The sequence below is a fragment of the Peromyscus maniculatus genome, chromosome 8 (assembly GCF_049852395.1).
Source record: "Peromyscus maniculatus bairdii isolate BWxNUB_F1_BW_parent chromosome 8, HU_Pman_BW_mat_3.1, whole genome shotgun sequence".
NCBI lineage: Eukaryota > Metazoa > Chordata > Mammalia > Rodentia > Cricetidae > Peromyscus > Peromyscus maniculatus.
This window is the reverse complement of record NC_134859.1, coordinates 84,244,780-84,268,089: the sequence shown is the minus strand read 5'-3', so window position 1 is coordinate 84,268,089 and position 23,310 is coordinate 84,244,780. Positions and strand designations below refer to the sequence as shown.

At 45.1% G+C, this 23,310-nt stretch overlaps 1 protein-coding gene across 2 annotated transcripts in view; it reads left to right on the top strand.

The window, feature by feature from the left end:
• The first annotated feature begins 11,706 nt into the window (after positions 1-11,706).
• Positions 11,707-23,310, top strand: part of Npepps (aminopeptidase puromycin sensitive) — a 116,006-nt gene continuing 104,402 nt past the window's right edge. The window contains exon 1 of one of the 2 annotated variants that reach the window (XM_076543256.1): positions 11,707-11,872. The gene's annotated coding sequence lies outside the window, so the exon portion shown is untranslated. The remainder of the gene's footprint in view (positions 11,873-23,310) is intronic. The other variant, XM_076543254.1, reaches the window with a different exon arrangement.

Sequence of the window (23,310 nt, the reverse complement as noted above, 5' to 3'; positions counted from 1 at the left end):
AGGCCAGCCTGGTCTACAGAGCAAGTTCCAGGACAGCCTAGGATACACAGAGAAACCTTGCCTCACACCCTCCTCCCACAATAAATAAATAAAACAACAAAATAAATAAATAGGTACCAGCACGTTTTGGTTTTAAAAAGCTGGTATACCAAGTCTTTGTCATTTCCTTAAAAACAGAAAAAAGGAAATAGAGTCAGGAGAGGTGGCTCAGGGGTTAGAGCCCTGGCGGCTCTTCCAGAGGACCCAGGTTCAGTTCCCAGCACTCACATGGTGACTCATAGCCCCCTGTAACTCCAATTCCAGCGGATCTGATGCCTTCTTCTGGCCTTTGATGGCACTACATGCATGTGGTGCATAGAGAAACATTCAGACAAGCATTCATCTACATAAAAATAAAATAAATCTCCTTAACAACAGAAAAAAGGAAATACTATGAGGCAGACATTTCTTCCCATTTTCTCTCAACACACAAGGTATTCCTGGAATCAATGCACTTTTGTCCCAGTGAAACTTTCAAATGGGGCCTTGTCTTAATTATTGCTGTCAAGAGACACCATGACTACAGCAACTCTTTTTTTTTTTTTCCTGAGACAGGGTTTCTCTGTGTAGTTTTGGTGCCTGTCCTGGATCTCGCTCTGTAGATCAGGCTGGCCTCAAATTCACAGAGATTCGCCTGGTTCTGCCTCTCAAGTGCTGGGATAAAGGGGTGTGTCACCACCAACCGGGAACCATGGCAACTCTTATAAAGCAAAGCATTTAATTGAGTGGCTTTTGGCTCAGAGGTTCAGTCAGTCCATTATCGTCATGGTGGGACATGACAGCATGTAGGCACACATGGTGCTGGAGAGGTAGCTGAGAGCTCTACATCTTTTTGCAGGCAACAGGAAGAGGTCTGAGACACTGGGCGTGGCTTGAGCATGTATGAGCCCTCAAAGCCCACTCCCACAGTGACACACTTCCTCCAACAAGGCCACACCCACTCCAACAAAGCCACGCCTCCTAATAATGCCGCTCCCTATGAACTTATGATATATATATATATATATTTTGCCCTCCCAGTGGCAGATAACATCAGGATTGAAACTTAAAGGGGCTGAAGATATGGCTCAGGGGTTAAGAGCATGTACTGCTCTTGTGGAGGATCTGAATTTGATTCACAGCACCCATATCAGAGGCTTGCAACTGCCTCTAACTCAAGGAGGACACAGCACCCCTGTTCTCTGCAGGCACCCCCACACATATATGCATACCAACACACACACACACACACACACACACACACACACAATTAAAAAGTATTTTTTAAAAAGGAACCTATATGGGCTGGAGAGAGCTCAGTGGTTAAGAGCACAGACTGCACTTCCAGAGGACCTGGGTTCAATTCCCAGCACCCACATGGCAGCTCACAACTGTCTGTAACTCAGGGGAACCTTTGGCTGATATCTAGAACTGAATGGTAGAGCAGGCTGACCTCAAACTCAGAGATCCACCTGCCTCTGCCTCCCGAGTGCTGGGATCAAAGGCATTTGCCACAAATTTTCGGCTCCGGCTTTGTTTTTTAAAGATTGGAAGTTCTAAAATTTCTCTGAGTGACCTACATCTAGAAGAGCACAACTGATTTGAACGAGAACATTTTTCAGCCGGGCGTGGTGGCGCAGGCCTTTAATCTCAGCACTCAGGAGGTAGAGGCAGGCGGATCTCTGTGAGTTCAAGGCCAGCCTGGTCTACAGAGTGAGTTCCAGGAAAGGCGCAAAGCTACACAGAGAAACCCTGTCTCGAAAAACAAACAAAACAAAAACAATAAAAAAAAAACAGGAACATTTTTCTGGAGAATTGGAAGAATGTGATTCTAAACACGATGATACGATGATACATGGATTACTACAATAATAGGGTTGGCAAGCGTTTACATCGTGCTTCTCTGACATAAGGTGGGAGCACAGAGAAGAGAGAAGTGACTTCTCCAGGCCAGGTGCCAGAGAATAAACAAGAATGGTGACTCCTAGCAAATACTCTCAACTAATTTTTAGCTAACAAAATTAGCAGTGCTACTTTGTCACACAGGGTAACTCCCTGTGACCCTGACAAGTGCTTAGGAATTCGATAATGCTTCTTGGTCACCACTGATTCTCATCTATACGAAGGTGGTAATCCAATACTTAAATTACAGAATTATTAATTCATTAAAATCAAACAAGTTCCGCTCTGGTTAGTTTGGGCTGCAGCTGGCAGCCTGCTGATATCCTGGAAAAGAATCTGTATGGGGAGCCTTGTGGGATACAAAGGAGTGTCGCTGGCCCTTATGCTGAACACAGCAGAGGGACACCCGGTCCTGGAGACCCCCCCTGTGCAGTGCCCCTAAACAAGAAATCTCCAGACCAAGAGATGAGCTGGCTCCTCAGGGAACTCTAACATGCAGCTCTCATCTCTGTTGAAGCTAAACCACAGAAGCACAGGAAGTTTCCATGGCCCAGAGTGATTCCTTATGTCCGCGCTGCAGAGCTCTTCTCAAGGCTGCCTCTCTTTTTCATCTATTCTTCCACTTCCCTCTGCTGCTGGAGACGGAACCTCGGGCTTTGTGCTTGCCCTAGATTCCTCCTTCTGAAGGCATGTTCGGGGAGAGATGTTATTCATCCTGGCTCAGCCAGGAAAGAAACCCATGCAAACTGCTGCTGGAGAGAGTGAGGTCTAGAATTAATCCCTCGCTTCTCCTTGCTCCACTTTCTCCCAGCTGGCTAAATCAACAATAATCCTAAAAGGGAATTTCAGGCTATTTGTGACTCCCTACCTCCGCCCCACCCCACACTAGGGAGGAGAGGGCAAAGCCTTTGGATCAGAGTAATCTGTTTCTAACCCACTTCCATTCTCAGGGATTACTTCTAGGGGGAGGGGGAAGAGGAGGGAAAGAGCAATAAATCTTAGTGCCTTAGTGCTTGGGAATGTGAGGAGGAAACTCCAGATATTCCCTGGCAGCTGTAAGCACAGGGATTCCACGAGCCTGGGAGCTGCCTCCCTTCCCGGGGTCCACAGGCTGCAAAGGTCTAAACTAGGGTTTGGCAGTTATAGGCACTGAATGAAAAGTGGAAAGTTCATGGACAGATGAAGGTAAAAACTGTCCCCCTTGTATCTCCAAGTTTCGTGTCTTTCTATGCTGACGTTCTGGGTGAGGTGTGACATGGTGAGAAAGCTCTCTAAGGACAAAGGAAACATGGCCCCACTGCTGCTGGCTTCCATTTGTCCTGTGACCTTACACGAGTCACTTTGCACCTCTAATCACAAACTTGTCCTCAGCAAAAGGAGAAAAAAAGTCTTTCTCATGAATCCTAAAAGTCCAGATTCCCAAGGGATGTGGATCTCCTTTCTATTTATAACGCCACACAAAGACTGGATCCCTGGAGTATGTACCAGCATGTACGAGACTCTTGTGGGTCTCATGTGAATTGGCACACATCATTTTCTCTAACCTGTACCCCCTCCTCCACACCTATAGACCTCCATCATCCCAACATGCTTTCCCCAACACTGCTGCTTTTTTTTTTTTTTTTTTTTTTTTTTGAGATGCTCTCCAGTAGCTGTGGATGTGTGCTAATGCAGGAAACTTCCACTAGAGGGTACCAGGACTGCACTGGGATCTCAGATCGCAAGACCTGTGCAATTCAGAACTTTTACAGCTCTGCGTTGGGAAGTACAGAGCTCTCTATTTAGTGCTCATCACCTCGTGTGCTCTTTTACTGAGCTTAAAAAAACAGTCTTAAAAAGCCTCCACTATTTTGACACCATTTGATCTGATCTCAGCTCAAATGCAGCTTAGCATGGTGGGATCCATGGGGGTTCTGGCAACTGATACAGACCTTGTTGTATGATTTCCAAATTCTGTGAGCAAATTGCTTAAACCTGCTGTGGCCCCATACCCTCTGGTGAAATGGGGATTGCAAAACTGACCTCGCTGAGTGACAGCATATGGATCGTGTGACTGATAGAGCGCAGATGACTGGGGTTCTTTAAGTGCTGGAGGAGAATTTCGAACCTATTGCAGATGGGGAACCTTGGTGTTATAACAGATGGGTTTGCAGGAGCCCAGAGTCCCTTTTGCCATTTTATTCTTCAGTCTTACAGTTTTGAGGCTAATGCTGGGTGGCCTAGCCCCTCACATCTCATCACTAGAGCAGCCTAAGCATGCTGCTGTTCTTCTGCCCTTTATCTTGGTTTTCAGGAAGGTGAGTTAAATTTCTACTTCCCACTCACGCCTCCATGAAAACCCTCTTTTCTTCTGCCCCTGTTTCCCCGAACTGCACATTTCCTTTCCCTCTCGTCCCATCTCTCCTACATTCACTTCTGAAGATTCCTAGAGAAGTGAAGGTCTGGGGGGGGGAGGGGCAGAGCGATCAGGGCTTGCGTGTCAGCAGACACGTTACAGCTGCAGGGCAGCCCAGGGTGAAACCACAAGGCAGAGGCTGCAGGGTAGGCAGCTGACCGGCCCGCCCCTTGGCTCCTGTCATCGCTGTCTCACCCCAGAATTTTCCTGGCAGGAGTGGGAGAGGTTGGTATCGCGTCCTGGAGCCCTGCCTCACTGGCTGTCCTAGCTGGGTGTTTCTCAGTTATATCTCTCCGACTACCTCTCCAGGCTTCTGTGTTAGCCACACGGCTGGGTCATCTCAAACAGGAAACGCCCAAGAAGAGGAAACAGACTACCTAGTCATTTCATTCCTATCTGGGGACCCCAACAACACACATGAAGTTTGTAGTCCTTGAGATTGTTATAGAGTAGTGGTTATAAACTGAACAAACCCATCCGACATTGCTACAAGGGGCTTGATAGTTTCCGGATTTCTTTAAATAATTGAAAGACTTGTGCTTAACTTTATCCAAAAAAAGAAATTGTGCAGGAGAAGGGGGAGGGGACATGGGACCAGGAAGTAACACAGTGACTCAGGGCCCTATCTACGGACATAACTCAGGTCTCCCAACCCAACCCTAAATTCCATTCTTTTCCTCCACGAGTTACTCATGGGCCACAGTGATATTCTGGGCTTTCTGGACTTTATAATATTGTTCTTTTTTTATGTTGCCAAATTAAGTCCTGTGGATTTAATAGAAAATCAACTGTCGGGTGGTGGTGGCACATGCCTTTAATCCCAGCACTTGGGAGGCAGAGGCAGGCGTATCTTTGTGAGTTTGAGGCCAGCCTGGTCTACAGAGCGAGATCCAGGAAAGGCGCAAAGCTACACAGAGAAACCCTGTCATGAAAAACAAAAACAAAAACAAAAACAAAAATCAACTGTCTTCTGCTTCCTGACTTAGTTTGTCCATTTCACTATTTGTCCCTGTGCAAAATGTAAGATAGATGTGTGCTGCCGCCTAGACAGGTGGTCAATACAACTTGGAGTCATCTGAGATTCAAAGAAGACTGATACAGTGGTCTGTCATCCTGAGGTGACATTTTAGAGATCGGAGATTGCATGCTTGTAAGTCCCTGTACCAAAAATGCAAAGAATTATTTCCTCTTTTATTTATTTATTTTTCTTTCATTCTTTTGTTTTGTTTTTGACAGGATTTTGCTGGGTGACCCTGGCTGTCCTGGAACTCACTCTGTAGACCAGGCTGGCCTTGGACTCAGAGATCTGCCTGCCTCTGCCTCCCAAGTGCTGGGATGAAAGGCATTCACCACCATGCCAGGCTTGAAAATTATTTTCCTACCTTTCCATTATTTAAAGGTTCCAGTCATCCCTAAACTAGGGCTGAGTTTCCTAAATACATTAAGTGGTTTCCAGGAACGTCGATTTTAGTGCTCTCCTTTGGCAGAGGGAGCGGAGGCATTGCACACAGGCCAGGACATCCATCCTGCCAGAGCTCTCCATCTGGAAGAAAGAAAGCTTCAAAGTTTCCAGAAGGGTTGCCTAACAGGGAGGAGCAGCAAGAGAGAGACAGAGAGAAGAAAGCCATGGGGCTGGCACCCCAAGCTTCATGGTCTGAAAAGACAGTCAAATTCTGGAGACATGGCCCAGCTTCACTGTACTCTCCCGACCTTCGGACAGAATTTCCCCATTCCTTAATTCACTCCTTAGTTTTGTTGTTCAGACTGGGGTTCTCTGTATGCCGGACTGGTTTTGAACTTGTCATCTGTCTGCCTGAGCCTCTCCAGTGCTAGAGTGACGGGTGTTCACCTCCATGTCTGGCTAGCTACTTTATCTTCCCTATGTGTTTACCTATCTCTCCTACCTCTACCCAGATGTTTTATTCTATTGATTTAAGATTTATTTTGGCCGGGCGGTGGTGGCGCAGGCCGGGCGGTGGTGGCGCAGGCCGGGCGGTGGTGGCGCACGCCTTTAATCCCAGCACTCGGGAGGCAGAGCCAGGCGGATCTCTGTGAGTTCGAGGCCAGCCTGGGCTACCAAGTGAGTTCCAGGAAAGGCGCAAAGCTACACAGAGAAACCCTGTCTCGAAAAACCAAAAAAAAAAAAAAAAAAAAAAAAAAAAAAAAAAAAAAAAAAAAAAAAAGATTTATTTTATGTGTGTGAATGTTTTGCCTGCATATATGTCTGTGCACCATCTGTAAGTCTGGGGTTCACAGGAGCCAGAGGAGGGCCTCTGATCTCCTGGAACTGGAGTTGCAGATGGCTGTAAGTCACTATGTGACTGCTAGGAATCAAACTTGGGTCCTCTGGAAAAGCAGCCAGTGCTCTTAACTACTGAACCATCTCCCCAGCCCTATTACACACACACACACACACACACACACACACACATATATATTTGGTTTTTTGAGACAGGGTTTCTCTGTATAGTTTTGGTGCCTGTCCTGGATCTCGCTCTGTAGACCAGGCTGGCCTCAAACTCACAGAGATCTGCCTGGCTCTGCCTCCCGAGTGCTGGGAGTAAAGGCATGTGCCACCACCGCCCGGCTCTATTTACTTAATACTTTGAGACAGGATGTAGCACTGGTTGGCCTGGTACTCTCTATGTAGACGAAACTGTCCTCAAACTCAAAGGGATCCGCCTGCCTCTACCTCCCTGGAGCTGGGATCCAAGGCATGTGCCACCATCCGGGCCTCTTAGACTGTGTCTTAATATGCTAAGGAAAAATCAGGATTGCAGAGTTGCAAAAACTTTCTTATAACCCTCATTGTACAGAAGAGCATTGGAGCCTATGAGTTGATGCCATTATTTTGTGCATATGTTTTTGTTTTTGTTTTTTTGCCAAGTTCTTGAAGGTTCTATGATCAGACCCAGCCTGCTCTGCGTATAGCTGAGTGATAGAATACATGCTTAGCACGCACAAGGTCCTGTGTTCCTTCCTCATTGTAGGAAAAAAAAAAAAATACTCAAATGCATGGTATAAAGCATGAAGTTCAGTGTGTGTTTGTTTTGTTTTGTTTCCAGAATAAGGCTGGCAGTCAAAGTTGATTTGGGGACCTGGGACATGACTTCTTTTAGAAATAAGTAAAAGAGAATATACTATATCAGGGTGTATCCTAAGTAGGAAGGCCATTGGTCTATTAACATTGGCTTAGAATTTAATACATAATAACATTTTATTTATTTATTTTTTTATTTTTAAGACAAGGTCTTGCTGTGAGGCCCAGGCTGGTCTCAAACTTACCAACCTCTTGCCTCCACCTCCTAAGTGCTGGGATTGTGTAAGTATTAGTTTATGTGATGACTATTTACTATGACAGATATTTCTGTAAGCACTGAGGGAAGAGGGATGAAAGGGACATGTTTCTGACCCAAAGGCAGCTAGCACTGGGCAGTAAAAAGATACACTGCCAAAAGATGGTGAGAGCTAGGACAAAAGCAGTCACGGGGCACAAGGGGACGCAGAGCAGAGCATGGCATGGAGGCATGCAGGGGGCCACATGTGAGTCTGAAAAGATGAAATCCTAGGCATGGGGACAGACATGCTCAAAGGCACAACAGGTAAAATGACCTGGGATAAATTGGACATGATGGAGTATGCCTGTCATCCCAGCACTTGGGAGGCTGAAACAGGAGAACTGCTACAAGTTCAAGGCCAGCCTGGTCTACAAAACAAGTACGAGGTCAGATAGGGCAGTGAAGCAGGATCCTGTGTCAAAAATGAAATGAAGACAGTAAACCACCTGGGAGACCCAGGGTGTTCTGTGTGGAATGGAGCATTGCTTCCGAACTGCGGTATCCAGCTGCCCAAGTTACAGATACGAGCTGGGGCATGGAGTCTCCCACCAAATGCAGAAATTCTTACAGCTCCAGCAGCCTGTCACCCATATCTGCCTGGACCCCCTCAGTGCTGGGGTACCTAGGTCCTTGTATGCAGCCCTCTCTGTTGTGACGGAGCCCTTCCTATTCCGATGTGGTATTTTCTTCCCTCTTATACCTGGTGATCCTCACTGTGCTCTGCAGCATTGCGAGGTGAATCTCTACCCCTTTTCTATTAGGTCAAAGCAAGTGAAATATTATTGTAGATCAAAACAGTTGAATATGGGCAATTTTAAATGGTCAGCCTTCAACAGGTCAGCCAGGTATTTGAGAACAGGTATTACGGATTACTTTAGTTTTTCTTCCCTGTATCTTCCCTCTCAAGTGCTGCTAGGATCACAGGCATGTGCCACCAGGACCAGCTTTTAACATTTTTTATTTTTTGAGACTCAATCTCACGTAGACCAGACTGGCCTTGAACTTGCTATGTAGTTAAGGCTCACCTTGAACTGCTGACGCTCTCACCTCCACTTCTCAAGTGCTGGGGCTACTGACATGTGTCCCTACACACACCTCCCCTTCTAAGTCATGAGAGCTTCCTCATTGTGCTCCCTCACTAAATACATCCTTTCAGTATCTTCCTTAACTGATAACTGGTCATCGCAACACATGGTGAGATTATGATCTCATTCTACCTGACATTCTCCTGAAGTTGAGACTAGATTGAGTTTGTTGACACCTGAAACTTTTCACCTAAAATCTTGTCAAGCCAGTCCTCTTTTTTTTTTTGTTTGTTTGTTTGTTTTGTTTTTCGAGACAGGATTTCTCTGTGTAATTTTGGTGCCTGTCCTGGGTCTCGACCTGTAGACCAGACTGGCCTAGAACTCACAGAGATCTACCTGCCTCTGCCTCCCTCATGCTAGGATTAAAGATGTGCACCACCACTGCCAGGTGATTTTTTTTTTTTTTTAAACACAAATGTAAGTCTTAACTTTATCCCTGTTAAATTTCATCTTGTTGATTTTGGTACTTTGTTCTAATCCATCAAGATGATTTGACCACATTGTAAACATATATCAAACCCTCACACTGGGTCTGGAGAAACGATGTATCAGTTCAGAGCACTTGAAACAGTGCAAAGGACTTGAGTTTGGTTCCCAGCACCCAGGCCAGGTGACTCTCAACTGCTTGTAACTTTGTAACTTCAGCTCTATTGGATCTGGGGCCATCTTCCTAACTCCATAGATACTGCACTCATGTGCACATACCCAACACACACACACACACACACACACACACACACACACACACACACACACAGATACACTCATATTTAAATATTAAAAGCAAGCAAACAGCTGGGGGGTGCACGCCTTTAATTACAGTACTCGGGAGGCTGAAGCAGGCAGATCTCTGTAAGTTTGAGGCCAGCCTGGTCTACAGAGAGAGTTCCAGAATAGCCAAGGCTACACAGAGAAACCCTGTCTTGGAAATAAAAAAGAAAGAAAAAGAAAAAGAGAATAAATTTGAGCAAAGTTGTTCTATGTAGCCTAGATTGACCACACACTGGAAATCCTCCTGCCTCAATTTCCCAAGTTATAGGAATACAGGCATGTGCCAATACAATACAATACTATGCCTATTCCTGGATGAAAAACACATTTACATTTTTTCCAGGTATGTTTGAAATCCTACATTTATCATCCATTCTTTTGCATATCACCAAAAACCTCGACTTTAAAAATACTAGGGCAGTAATGCTGCAGCTCCTTTTCCTTTTTTTTCTTTTGGGGTGGGCGTGGTCTCACTACGTATCCTTGTCTACCTTGGAGCTCGCTGTATAGACCAGGCTGTCCTGGAATTCATAGAAATCTCCCTGCCTCTTCCTCCCAAGAACTGAGATTAAAGGCCTGTGCCACTGTGCCAGCCAGCAGCTCTTCTTCTTCTCAGTCTACTAAGAGTCTCTCTCTCTCTCTCTCTCTCTCCTCCCCCCACCCCCCCAGCAGGATCTCTCTATGTAGCTCTGGCTGTCCTGGAACTGGCTATGTAGACCAGGCTGGTCTCTAATTCACAGAGGTCTGCCTGCCCCTGCCTTCTGAGTGCTGGGATTAAAGTCCCGTGCTACCAGTCTGGACCTGCTTTTATCTTCTTACTCTGTCTCTCATTGTGTCAGGGAAAGGACAAATATATTCCATAGTTTGACACAGGAGCCTTCCGATCAGAGGCCTAAAGACTCAAGGTGAACTCTGCATTCACACACACGTGTTCTGTGAAGTTTGGACTGCAGTGCGGAAAGATGAGTTGACATGAAGGGTGTGCCAAAGAGTAATAGATTAAGGGGGAAACCCAGCAAGGCCTGTCTGTTGAGATTCCTGGCCTGTGTGAGCAGTGTTCTTCCTTCCAGGGTGGGTGGGGTAACAGGCTGCAATCAAAACGTCAAGTGAAAGTTTTTTAAAGTGGACTCCCATGGAGAGGTGGAGGGGAGAGGTGAAGGGGAGAGGGGGGAGGGGACAGAGGGAGGGGGAGAGGGGGAGGGGAGGGGGGAGAGGAGAGGTGGAGGGGAGAGGGGGAGGGGGGAGGGGAGAGGAGAGGAGGAGGGGAGAGGGGGAGGGGAGAGGAGAGGGGAGAGAGGGAGGGGAGAGGAGAGATGGAGGGGAGAGGGGGAGGGGGGAGGGGAGAGAGGGAGGAGAGGTGGAGGGGAGAGGTGGAGGGGAGAGGGAGAGGGGGAGGGAGCTGCAGAAACATTTTGAGGTTACATGGCTGGCTTCGGAGAAAGGGCTATTTCTCCTCTGGTCATACTTGGGATCTGCCTTGGGGAAGAAGAATCCTGGTGTCTGTGTGGCTTGCCTGGGAGAGACTGAGAGGCCAAACAACAGGAGGGCAGAGATCAGGAAGAAACTCAGCTTCTGAGACCTTTATTTGGGGGTATTGTTTGCTGAGCTATCCACAACTTTCAAGCTCACTTTCTTACCTACATATTCCTGCACCTTTTCTCTTTATTAATAATAACATATTTAATCTGTGCCTAGCCCATTAAAGCCGGCTGGTTCCACCATGCGACCCACATTACACACTTTTGAAGGTGAGCCCAAAACACAGCCTGCACAGCTCGGTCTGTTAGCCGATCCACTCAGTGAAAAGTCCTATCCTTCTAAAAAGCACAAATTCTGGACTGCTTCAGCCTGTGGCAGAGAATGTGTGAGGTGGGATCACAGGCAGAGGGGTGTAGTTTAGGCCAGCGCTTTCCCTCCGAAGCAGTGGAGCAACTGTCTTCTGGTCTCCGGGTGGATCTTCCCAGACAGGAAGCAGTTGGCCTGTCAGTCAGGCTCTTGCAATTCAGCACACTGTGAAATTCAGGAGGTGCCCCAGGCCAATTCAGGCAAGGCTATTCAAACGTCTACTAAGACCCAACAATGGGGCTAGACATTGCTGCGGTGGTGGGAACAACATAATCAAGTCACATTTTTTTGAAATCAAACTGATTGCCTGGGTTGCTAGCTGCAGGAGAGTGCTAAGTGTCTCAAGAGCCAGAGGCTTGAGGGTATTGTTTGGAGGAGAGGCAGCCAGAGGAGAAAGAGAGAAGGGAAGTAGGGTAAAATGTTTATCCCTGGGGTTTTCTGATTCTTGGGAACAGTGGAGATTAAAGGCCTCAGCAGCACTGGCAGAGGGAGGCACCTTCTGAAGTCTTCTGCTCAAGGTGAGTCAAATGCCTTGCCTGTTTGTCTGGAATGCTGGGAGGAAAGGGAAGGCAGGAGGGCAAAGAGCAGTTGGGAAAAGTTCCAAGGCCTCTGAGTGTGTGTTTCTGCGTGTGGGAGTGGTTGTGTGAAATGCTAATTCCTGTTATTTCTTGGCAGCTTTTCTGGAAACTGTGATGACAGCTACTGGTGGGAAAAATCACTAGGAACCACAGTCAGTTCCCTGCTTCTAGGTAGCTGGCTATCACCTGAACCATGTCTTATGGTAGACTACTGCCGATTCATTTCTTTTCTCTTGCTCATTTGATATAGTTAGGGTATTATTTTCATTGTTTGACATCTCTTGTTTTGAGTGGAGAGAAAATTTTGTGGTTGGGGATGTAGCTCAGTGGTAGAGCGCTTGCCTAGCAAGCACAAGGCCCTGGGTTCGATGATCCTCAGCTCCAAAAAAAAAAAAAGAAAAGAAAAGAAAAGTTCACGTTTGTTTGTTTCTTTTTTCTTTTGAGTCAGGGTCTCACTATGCAGCCCAGGCTGGCCTGGAACTTGATATATGTAGACCATGTTAACCTCACATTCCCAGTAATATTGCTCTCCTGCCTCTGCCTCCTGACAGCTGGGATTAAAGGTGTGCATCATCATGCTCAGCTGAGGAGCTCATTTTCAAAGAGCAGTGTATCGAGAAGTGGCAATGTCGATATTAACCAGAGAGAGCTTGTTGAAGAATAAAGAGTCCTGGACAGGAGATAAAGTCCACAGAGAAGACAAAGTTTATTTACTTATTTTCTTATTTATTTTCCTGAGACAAGGTTTCTCTGTGTAGCCCTGGCTGTCCTGGAACTCAGAGATCCACCTCCCTCTACCTCCCAAGTGCTGGGATTAAAGGCATGCTCTATCACATCCAGTGACAAAGTTTATTTAAACCTTTTTTAACTTTTTATTTTATGTGTACGGGTATTTTGCTTGCATGTATGTCTATGCACAATATGCATTCAGTGTCTCGGGACGTCAAAAGAGGGCATTGTGGATCTCCTGGAACCTGAGTTCCAGGTGGCTGGGAGCCGCCTTGTGGGCTGGGAACAGAACACGGGCACTCCGGAAGAGCAGCCAGTGCTCTTAACCACTGAGCCATCTCTCCAGTCCTAAAGTAGATAAAAACATCAACAACAAAACTCTCCTTTGTTGTTGTTGTTGAGATGGGTTGCATGTAGCCTAGTCTGTCCTTGAACTCACGAGGTAGCTGAGCCTGGCACTGAACTCTGATCCTCCTGCCTCCACCTCTCCAGGGCTGAAATCACTGTGTGACACAGTTTCCACCTTTAGGTATGCTCCAACCAGCTTTAGACATTCTCAAGATATCTTTAGTTCATTTATTTGTGTGACAGGAATTTGTGTCCCTCCAAGATATTATAAAAGGAAACAGAAGAGAAGCTGAGCGTGGTAACACACACTTGAAATCCCAGTACTGGGGAGGCAGAGGCAGGAGGATCACTAAAAGTTAAAGGCCAGCCTGGGCTACATCATGAGACCTTGTCTCAAAAGTGAAAAGAAAGTTGGAAAAAGGAACAAGAAGTATTTAAGCTCCTAAGGAAGTAATACCTTCTAGAACTCTCTTTGATTGTTTTCTCCAGCTATTCTGTTAAAGTAAACTGTCTGTGGCTGACCTGCCATTTTTTAAGTGGATGCTGGGCATTGCTAAGGAGCCTCTTGAATAATTTCCGCCTCTTAACTGGGACAGAGGTTCTGGCTATTGACATTGAGAAGGGTCAAAACAGAGCTCAGCTGATCTACTACCTCCAATTTTCAATGCACACCATGGAAGCATTTAGTTCTGAATTCAAAGCTAGATCACTGACCAGGATTGTGGCCCATGTTTGTGAACCCAGCATTCAGGAGCTTGAGGCTGGTAGATACAAATTTTGAGGCCAGTCTGAGTTATGTATGGTCACCCTGCCTCAAAAGAAGAGAAAAAAAATCAAGCTAGATTATGCAAACATAGACCAGTTCTGTTGACATGTGTGCTAGTGAAGAAGTATGAATTAAATAACAACGAAGGAAAAGCAAGGAAAGTCTTGATGTGATGGTACACACCTGGAATCCCACCCTTGGCAGTGGAGGTAGGAGGAGCAGGGCCAGTTTGGGTTATGTAGTGAATTAGAATTTGGGGCCAGCCTAGGCTACATGAGACCTTATCTCAAAGGGAAAAAAAGCAGAGGGCTGGTGGTGCTGCTGCTGGAGAGATAGCTCAGTGGTTAAGAACACTTGCTACTCCTGCAGATGACCTGGATTCGGCTACCAGTACCCACGTGATGGTTCACAGCCATCTGTAACTTCAGCTCCAGGGGATCCAATGCCCTCTGAAGACACAGACATACATGCAGGCAAAACACCCAAACACATAAAATAAATTAATAATAATACAGAACAACAACAACAACAAAAATGGTCAGTCATGGTGGCACATGCCTTTAACCTCAGCACTTTGGGGGCAGAGGCAGGCAGATCTCTGTGGGTTCTGGGCCAACCTGGTCTACACAGTAAGTTCCAGCCAAGGCTACAAAGTGAGAACCATGTCTCAAAAAAGAAGAAGGACAGGAAGAGGAAAGAAAGAAAAAAGAAAAAGAAGAAAAAAATCCACATCTGGAAACAGATGAATATACATAATAAAAGGCTTGTGAATGTTACAATGCATGGAATGCTCAATAATGATATGCCATGTGGTCAACATGTCACCTTTTAGGAATCCTTAGTTCATTGTGCTGAACCAACCTCAGTGTATGAATTTGTCCATTTCTGAAAATAGGTTTGTGATGTTTTGTCTCAGGTTGTTTATCTTTATCTTTGACTTTCACTGAATGAGTCTATATATCCCATAAAAAGATTCATGAGTTCGGTCCTTAAAAAAGAAACCAGATTCTGTATTTGTAGGCTTTCTGGGTATCTATAGCTTCAGACATAAGTAGAGAATGAATGTGTGAACAACCTAGAGAAAGAGAGAGAAAGAAGAAACAGTGAATGTGACCATGGAAACAGGGTGGGGAGGGGGGTTCACATACAAGCCGCACATACAGATCTGCAGTGTATCCAAGGCAAGTCAGAAGGGCAGACAGGAGCTGGAGAGAAGGCTCATCAGTTAAGAGCACTGCCTACTCTTATAAGAGAACCAGAGTTCACTTCCCAGCATCCACATTGTGGCTCACAGCTTCCTGTTACTCCATTTCCAGAGGATCCAACACCATCTTCTGGCTTCCAAGGGCTCCTGCAGGACTGTGGTGTTGGAATAATCTTTTTGTATACTGTGTGAAGATGTGTCTCCGTTCTACCTCACCTGCCTACGGCACCTTCTGATTGGTTTAATAAAGAGCTGAACAGCCACTAGCTAGGCAGGAGACGGGTGGGACTTCCGGGGAGAGATAGGAACTCTGGGAAAGAATCTGAGGTGGGGGATTCACCTGCCAGACTTGAAGTCAGACATACTTTACTGAGGGGAGGTAATGACCCACATGGCAAAATGGAGATTAATATAAACGGGCTTATTTAACTTCTAAGAGCTAATTGGGGCCAGGCAGTGGTGGCACATGCCTTTAATCCTAGCACTTGGGAGGCAGAGGCAGGCAGATCTCTGAGTTTGAGGACAGCCTGGTCTACAGATCGAGTTCCCAGACAGCCAGGGCTTCACATAGTAATCAACCCTGTCTTGAAAACAATAACAACAAAATAAACAAAAAAATTCCAAAAGATTAAAAACAGAAAATGAATTAACCATTAAGAAGGACGGGAGAATATAAATATTCATATACCTGATAAAGCATTCGTATCCAGATAATATAAGGAATAGCTAAAAACAACAACAAAAGACAACGATCCATTGAATGGTAAGATTTGAACAGATACTTACAGAGGTGTCTGAATGAACAATGAGTCATGAACAGGCACTTCCGGTAATTGCTGTAATTCTCCTTTCAGAATGAAAAACCTTGTCCTCCGCTGTTGGGAAGGCTGCCTGCCAGCAAACAGCCCTCAACTGTCAGTCACTCCAGTGATGACCTCAGCTTGTCTGCGGTCACTCTCTTTTCTCCCCGTGGCCGATATCCAAAGACTAATGAACATGGGTGTACAAAGACCCAGCCCTTTGCCCAAACTCAGAAACTTTTGAAGGTTATCCAGGCTCATTGCTTTCTAGAGGATCAGCTGAGCCCTCTGAGGGGTGAGAGGTCACTTCTTCTCCTCTTTTCCTTTCCTTTCTTTCCTTTTCGACATGGTGTCCCTCCATAGCCAAGGCCGGTCTGTAGCTCAGGAAACCTCCTGCATCCCTCTGTGTATGTGTGGGTGGTGGTGGTGGTGGCACATGCCACACTTGAGTGTGAAGATCATAAAATAACCTCAAGTGTCAGCTGGTTTTTCTTCTTTGAGTCAGGGTTTCGTTTGTTCTTGGCTGCATAGAGACCAGACCATCTGCCTCAAGAGTTTCTTGGTATTCTCCACCTCTCAGTAAGAGTGTTGGGATCCTAGATGCATACTACCAACTCTAGCTTTATGTGGCTTCTGGAACTCCAACTTAGGTTCTCATATTTTCACAGCAAGAGATTTGTCCACGGAACCATCTCCCAAGTCCAGAGTCTACATCGCAGAGATTTAACCCTTGTTATGGTTTAGATATAGTTTCAGTGGGTCCACTGCCAGGGGGTGGGGGGTGGGGTGAGGGGGGGTGAGGGTGGGGGATGGGGGGGGTGGGGAGGGGGGTATGTCATTGAAGTTTTGTTCACAGTAGCAGTGTGAGTTGTAGAACCTTCCAGGGGTTGAGTCTAATGGAAGGTGATTCAGTTCTCAGACATACTGTCCTCAGAAGAGATTCATGTTATTATCAAAGCATCCATTAGTTCTTTTAGAATGTGTCATTACAAAGCAAGGCTACCCAACATGCTTGGGCCCTTCTGCATGCAACCCTTTCCCTTTCCCTTCCTTTCTTTCTCTCTCTCTTTCTTTCTTTCTTTCTTTCTAGATTTATTTTATTTAATATAAAGTGTTCTTTCTGCAAGTTTGCCTGTACGCCAGAGGAATCAGATCTCATTGTAGATGGTTGTGAGCCACCGTGTGGTTGCTGGGAATTGAACTCGTGACCTCTGGAAGAGCAGTCAGTGCTCTTAACCTCTGAGGCATCTCTCCAGCCCCCATCCCTTTCCCTTTCTGAGTCTACACTGATGTGGCTTAGCCAAGGGGAGTTTCAGACAGTCTGAACAAATGAAGCGGCTTGATCTTTAGCTCACAGCCTTCACCACTGTGAGCTGAACAAGCTGTTTTCTTCATAAGGTCTTCATCCTCAATTATTTTGGTACAATCTCCCAGTGTGTCACCTTAATGGTAGTTGGAGGTGGACCCTGAGGGGAAGTGAAGATCCGGTGAGGTTGTGAAGGTAGGGCCACCATCATGACATTAGTGGGCTACTGAGAAGAGGGAGAGAGACCCAGGCTGGTGCTTGCTCTGTCTCACCATGTGATACCCTCTTGCCATGTTCTGATGTGACAGACAAAGCCCTTACCAGATGCCAGGACCATCCCGTTAAACTTTTCAGCCTCTGGACCCATGAGTTAAATAAACCATCTTTAGAATGATATGTTTAAAGACAAGGACTTGCTGGGCTGGAGAGATGGTTCAGTAGTTAAGAGCACTGCTGTATCAGAGGACCTGGGTTCGATTCCCAGCACCCATATAGTGGCTCACAACTACCTATAACTATAGTCCCAGGATATCTGACACTCTCTTATGGTCTCACCAATACCAGGTATGCAGGAAAAACAACCTTAAAAACAACCAAAAAAAGACATTATAAATAAATGAAATAAAGTTAAAAATAAAAAAGACAAAGTCTTGCTATGTGTCCTTGCTTGGTACTCAGCCTCTAGTCCAGAATGGCCTTAATTTAAGGTAGTCTTTCTGCCTCAGCCTCCCACGTTCTGGGATTATAGGCATCTGCCACTAGGACTGACTTAACTTCTTTTTTTTTTTTTTTTTTTTTTGGTTTTTCAAGACAGGGTTTCTCTGTGTAGCTTTGCGCCTTTCCTAGAACTCGCTTTGGAGACCAGGCTGGCCTCGAACTCACAGAGATCCACCTGCCTTTGCCTCCCCATTGCTGGGATTAAAGGTGTGTGCCAGCACTGCCCAGCTTAACCTCTATTTTTAAGTTAATGACTTGACTCAGGTATTTTGTTATACCAACAGAAAATGGTCTAATACACTTTAGAATGTGAGCAAAGGACATCTTTAAAAGACTTCCTGCCAGGTGGCTGTGAAGATGGCTCAACTGATAAACTGTCTACTGCATGAGCTTGAGGACCTGAGCTTGAATCTTTAGAACCTACATAAAACCAGAATGTTAACACATCTGTAACTCTCATGCTGGGGCAGCAAAGGCAGGAGACTTCTTGGAGCTCAAGGCCAGCCTCTCTAGCAGGATTGACAGACTCTAGGTTTAGTTAAAAACCCTGTCTCAAAAAATAAGATGGAGAGTGATCAAGGGGCACACCTAGTGACTTCTGGCAGACACCCATGTGCACACACACACACATAACCACATATACAGGTATACACCAGCTACCCACACCCTTTCCTGCCAGCTAAGCGTGGTGACACACACCGTAATCCCAGCACTCAGGAAATTGAGCTATGACGATGAGTAAAGTTCAAGGCTAGCCTCGGCTACATAGTGAGCTGGAGGCCAGCCAGGACTACATGAAACCCTCAAGACCAAAAAGCAACAAACCAAGAAATCAACAATAGCAACAAAAAACCCTTCCTGCCTATTAATTTTCTCTTTGCCTTTACTACCAAGGGAACCCAACTGTGATAATACCCAAGATGACTAATGATCAGGGAATTTGAATTAAATGCAAAACATTCATGAGAAGGGCTGAAAGGGTTAACAGTAAATGTTAGTGAAGTCGTAGAGAAACCAGGACTCTCTGGGATAAAATAATACCACTACTTTGGAGATTACCTGTCAGTTTCTTTTCTTCTTCCTTTTTTCTTTCTTTCTTTTTCTTGTCACTGTTGTTGTTGTTGCTGTTGTTTTTCAGTTTTTTTTTTTTTTTCTAGACAGGGTTTCTCTGTGTAACAGTCCTGGCTGTCTTGGAAATTGCTTGTTAAAAAGGCTCTAGGTCTTATTTTGAATCATAGTTACACTGCAGCTACAATTCTCACATCATCGATCTGAACACTTCAGGTTTGCCCAGTGTACTATATGTAATTGTTTCTCAGTAAAAGCTTATATACGCATATGAAAAAGGTGACCTGTGGGGGCCTGGAGAGATGGCTTAAGTGGTTAAGAGCACTTGTTGCTCTTGCAAGGACCTAGGTTCTATTTTTAGCACCCACATAGCAGCTCACAACAATCTGTAACTCCAGTTCCAGGGGATCCAATACACTTTTCTGACATCCTTGGGCACTAGCACACACATACTACACAGACATATTTGTAGGCAAAACACCCATGCACACAGAATTTAAAAAAAAAAAAAATGATGGCCTGGCAGTGGTGGTGGTGCACACCTTTAATCCCAGCACTCGGGAGGCAGAGGCAGGCAGATCTCTGTGAGTTCGAGGCCAGCCTGGTCTATAGAGTAAATTCTAGGACAGCCAAGGCTACACAGAGAAACAGAGAAACCCTGTCTCAACCACCCCCAAACACACACACACATACACACACCACAATAAAACAAAACAAAAATAAATAAATAAATAAATAAAATTGGAATCTAGGGAGAAGACATAGTTGGTAGAGTTGGTTGTCTTGCAAGCAGATCCCTTAACATTCAGGTAAGAGGCCAGGCTTAGTAGAGCTCTCATGTAATCCTCGGAGATAAGAGGGTCTCTGGAGCTAGCAGGCAAACTAATCCTGTTGAAACGGTGAGCCCCAGGTTCAGATTCAGATCCTATCTTTAAAAATATAAGGTAGAGAGCAATAGAGGAAGATATCAGACATTGATCTATGGCTTGTGTGTGGATGCAAGAACATACCACACACACACACACACACACACACACACACACACACACACAAATCATGGTGCATACTAGGCATTTAATAAACACAATAAACAAGTAAAGAGATGATTTTTTTCTGAAGAATTAAATTATTAAATAAGCTGGGAATCCAGGCATAGTGATGCACACCTTTAATCTCAGCACTTAGGAGGTAAAGGCAGGCAGGTCTCTGTGAATTCAAGTCAGAGCCTGGTCTACAGAGTGATTTCCAGAACAGCCAGAGCTACACAGTGAGACTCTGTCTCAAAAAACCAAACACCAAAACCAAAAGAACAAGTAAATTATCTCATGGAAGGGCTAGGGGAGACAGCTTAGGGGGTCTTAGTTATGTTTTTATTACTATGAAGAAACAACATGACCATGGCAACTCTTATAAAGGAAGACATTTAATTGAGGGGGTTTGCTTACAGTTTCAGAAATTTAATCCATTATCATCATGGTGGAGAGCATGGCAGCATGCAGAAGACATGGTGCTGGAGCTGAGAGTCCTACATCTTGACTTAGAGGCAAGAGGAAGTCGACTGGCTCACTGGGCAGTGTCCTGAGCATAGAAAACCTCAAAGCCCACCCCCACAGTGACACACTTCCTCCAGTTATGCCACACCTCCTGATAGTGCCACTCCCTTTGGGGGCTATTTCCTTTCAAACTACCACACCATGCCATGCAAGCCTGATTACTTATGTTTGATTGCCAGAACACACTCCTGTGGTGAGGTAGGAGGCTGAGACAGTAGATCACCTACATTCGAGGTCCCAGAAGCTTGTGCGTCAGGTGGCCTAGAGCACAACACGGCACAGAAACAGACCCTGAACTCAATTAGGTGGAAAGTGAGAACCAATTTCCAAGAGTTGTCCTCCAACTCCCACACACCTGCTGTGGCCTGCACTTGAACTCACACAATACATGCATAAACACTTTTTTGTTGTTGTTTGTATTTTTTGAGACAGGTTCTTAATTATGTAGCACTGGCTGGCCAGGAACTGCTATACAGACCAGGCTGGCCTTAGGCTTACAGAGATGTGCCTGCTTCTGCCCCCTGAGTTCTGGGATTAAAAGTTGTATGCCACCATGTCTAGCTAAATAAACATTTTTTTAAAAAAAATCCTATGAAAGCCAGGTATGGTGGATCATATCAGATAGTTATGAACTGCCATGTGGGTGCTGGGAGTTGAACCCATGTCCTCTGGAAGAGCAGTCAGTGCTCTTAACCTCTGAACCATCTTCCCAGCCCTGTAATAAAACAATTTTAAATCCAGATGAGGTGGTTCATACCTCTGATTCCAGCACTCTGGAGGCAGAGGCAGTTGGATCTCTGTGAGTTCAAGGCCAGCCTGGTCTACAGAGTGAGTTCCAGAAAGCCAGGGTTACATAGAGAAACCCTATCTTAAGAAACCAAATAAAGAAATATAAATAGGTAAATTTAAGCTTTGATATTCACAGGAGAGGTTGAATCAGGTCTGGAATGTCAGCCTGAGTCATTGTTAGGTACTGGAAGTGTTCAAAGTATACTGAGACAGTACCATTGGCCAGTGAGAAATGAAAACCATCATTGGTTTCTCTGTGGTATGCCAGCTCTTGGCTGCCACCTGACAAAATCTTGCCAATATCACTCTCAAAGTAATTTTTTATTAAACAAACACAGCACAATTGCTACCCTATTCTGAACACAAGTATCTAATCTCAGAAGTAGTATGTAAAGTATCTGAACTATTTGGTGAGACTAGCTGATTTTTATGGAGCCAGCTGAAATTAACTGTGGAGGTTCTGAATGAGAATGGCCCTGATAGGCTCCTAGATTTGAATGCTTAGTCATCAGGGAGTGGGGCTGTTTGAAAGGATTAGGAGGATTAGGAGGTGTGGCCCTGTTGGAAGAAGTGTGCCATTGGGGGTGGGCTTGGTGGTTTCAACAGCCTGAACCCAGCCCAGAGCTTCTCTCTCCCTCTGCCTCCTACAGATCAGGATAGCTCTCATCTACTTCCCCAGGGTCATTGGTGCTGCCATGCTCCCAGTCATGCTGACAGGGGACTAATCCTCTGAACTTGTAAGCAAGCTCCCAGTTCAATGCTTATTTTTATAAGAGTTGCCTTGGTCATGGTGTCTCTTCACATCCATGGAACTGTGACTGAGACATTAACCTATGCTGTCTTACACTAAAATAAACAACCTGAATATAGGAAAATCAAAAAAGAGATCCTTTTTAGGGTTTCATAGGTTGAAAAATCTAAACATGACAGAATGCCAGTCAACTCTCAAGAACAAGATTGGTGTAAACAAAAGCTCTTTTGAAGTTCCTTCTTATAAACCAAACAGCTCAGGAACTGAGGAACTACTCAGGGGATGTAGCTCAGATGGTAGCGATGTGATCTCTCAGTAGGCACAAAGGCCTGGCCTCTGCCTTCAGTGCCACATAAAGTGGGATCTGGTAGCACCATCCTCTAATCCCAGCACTCTAAAGGTGAAGGCAGGAGAATCAGAAGTTCAAGGTCATTCTCTGCTATACACAAGTTTGAAGCCAGCCTGGGATATAGTGAGACCTTTTCTAAAAAATAAACAAACATAAGCTGGGAGTGGTGGCTTTAATAAGAAAGAAAGAAAGAAAGAAAGAAAGAAAGAAAGAAAGAAAGAAAGAAAGAAAGGAAGGAAGGAAGGAAGGAAGGAAGGAAGGAAGGAAGGAAGGAAGGAAGGAAGAAAGAAAGAAAGAAAGAAAGAAAGAAAGAAAGAAAGAAAGACTAAAATAAACAAACACACAAATCAAGCAAACAGTTTAAATACCATTGGTTGCAGTCTTCACAATTTGAAAGCAGGATTGGTGATATATATATGTAAGGCCCTGGATTCCACCCTAGCACCAAGAAAATTAGTGAGAACTCCATATTAACATTGTATAGTGTTGATATGAGTATAAACTCTTTTTTTCTTTTGGTTTTTGGAGACAGGGTTTTCTTTTTTTCTTTTTCTTTTTCTTTCTTTTTTTTTTTTTTTTTTTTTTTTTTTTTTTTTTTTTTTACAGCAAGCATCTTTATTTGTGTACATGGATGCCTCCCCCTAAGGCAGGGTTCAAGAAGTCAACATTGGAGGTAAAGAAGATAAGGGTTTTATAGCTCAGTGGTAGAGGGTTTCCAAATGGGGAGTTTGGCAGCCAAATAGGCAGGGTTACAGGAGCAGAATGTAACAAGTTGGTTATAACAACCTCTGCAAAACAAAGACATGGTTGCAAGGTGGTCCTAACAAGGTAGTCATAACAAGATGGTCATAACAACAGGTAGTCATAACAAGGTGGTCATAATAACCTAAGCTGTTTCCTGGGTTTTTTTTTTTTTTTGTGTGTGTGTGTGTAGCCCTGGCTGTCTTAGAATTTGCTCTATAGACCAGGCTGGTTTGAATTCATAGAGATCTGCCTGC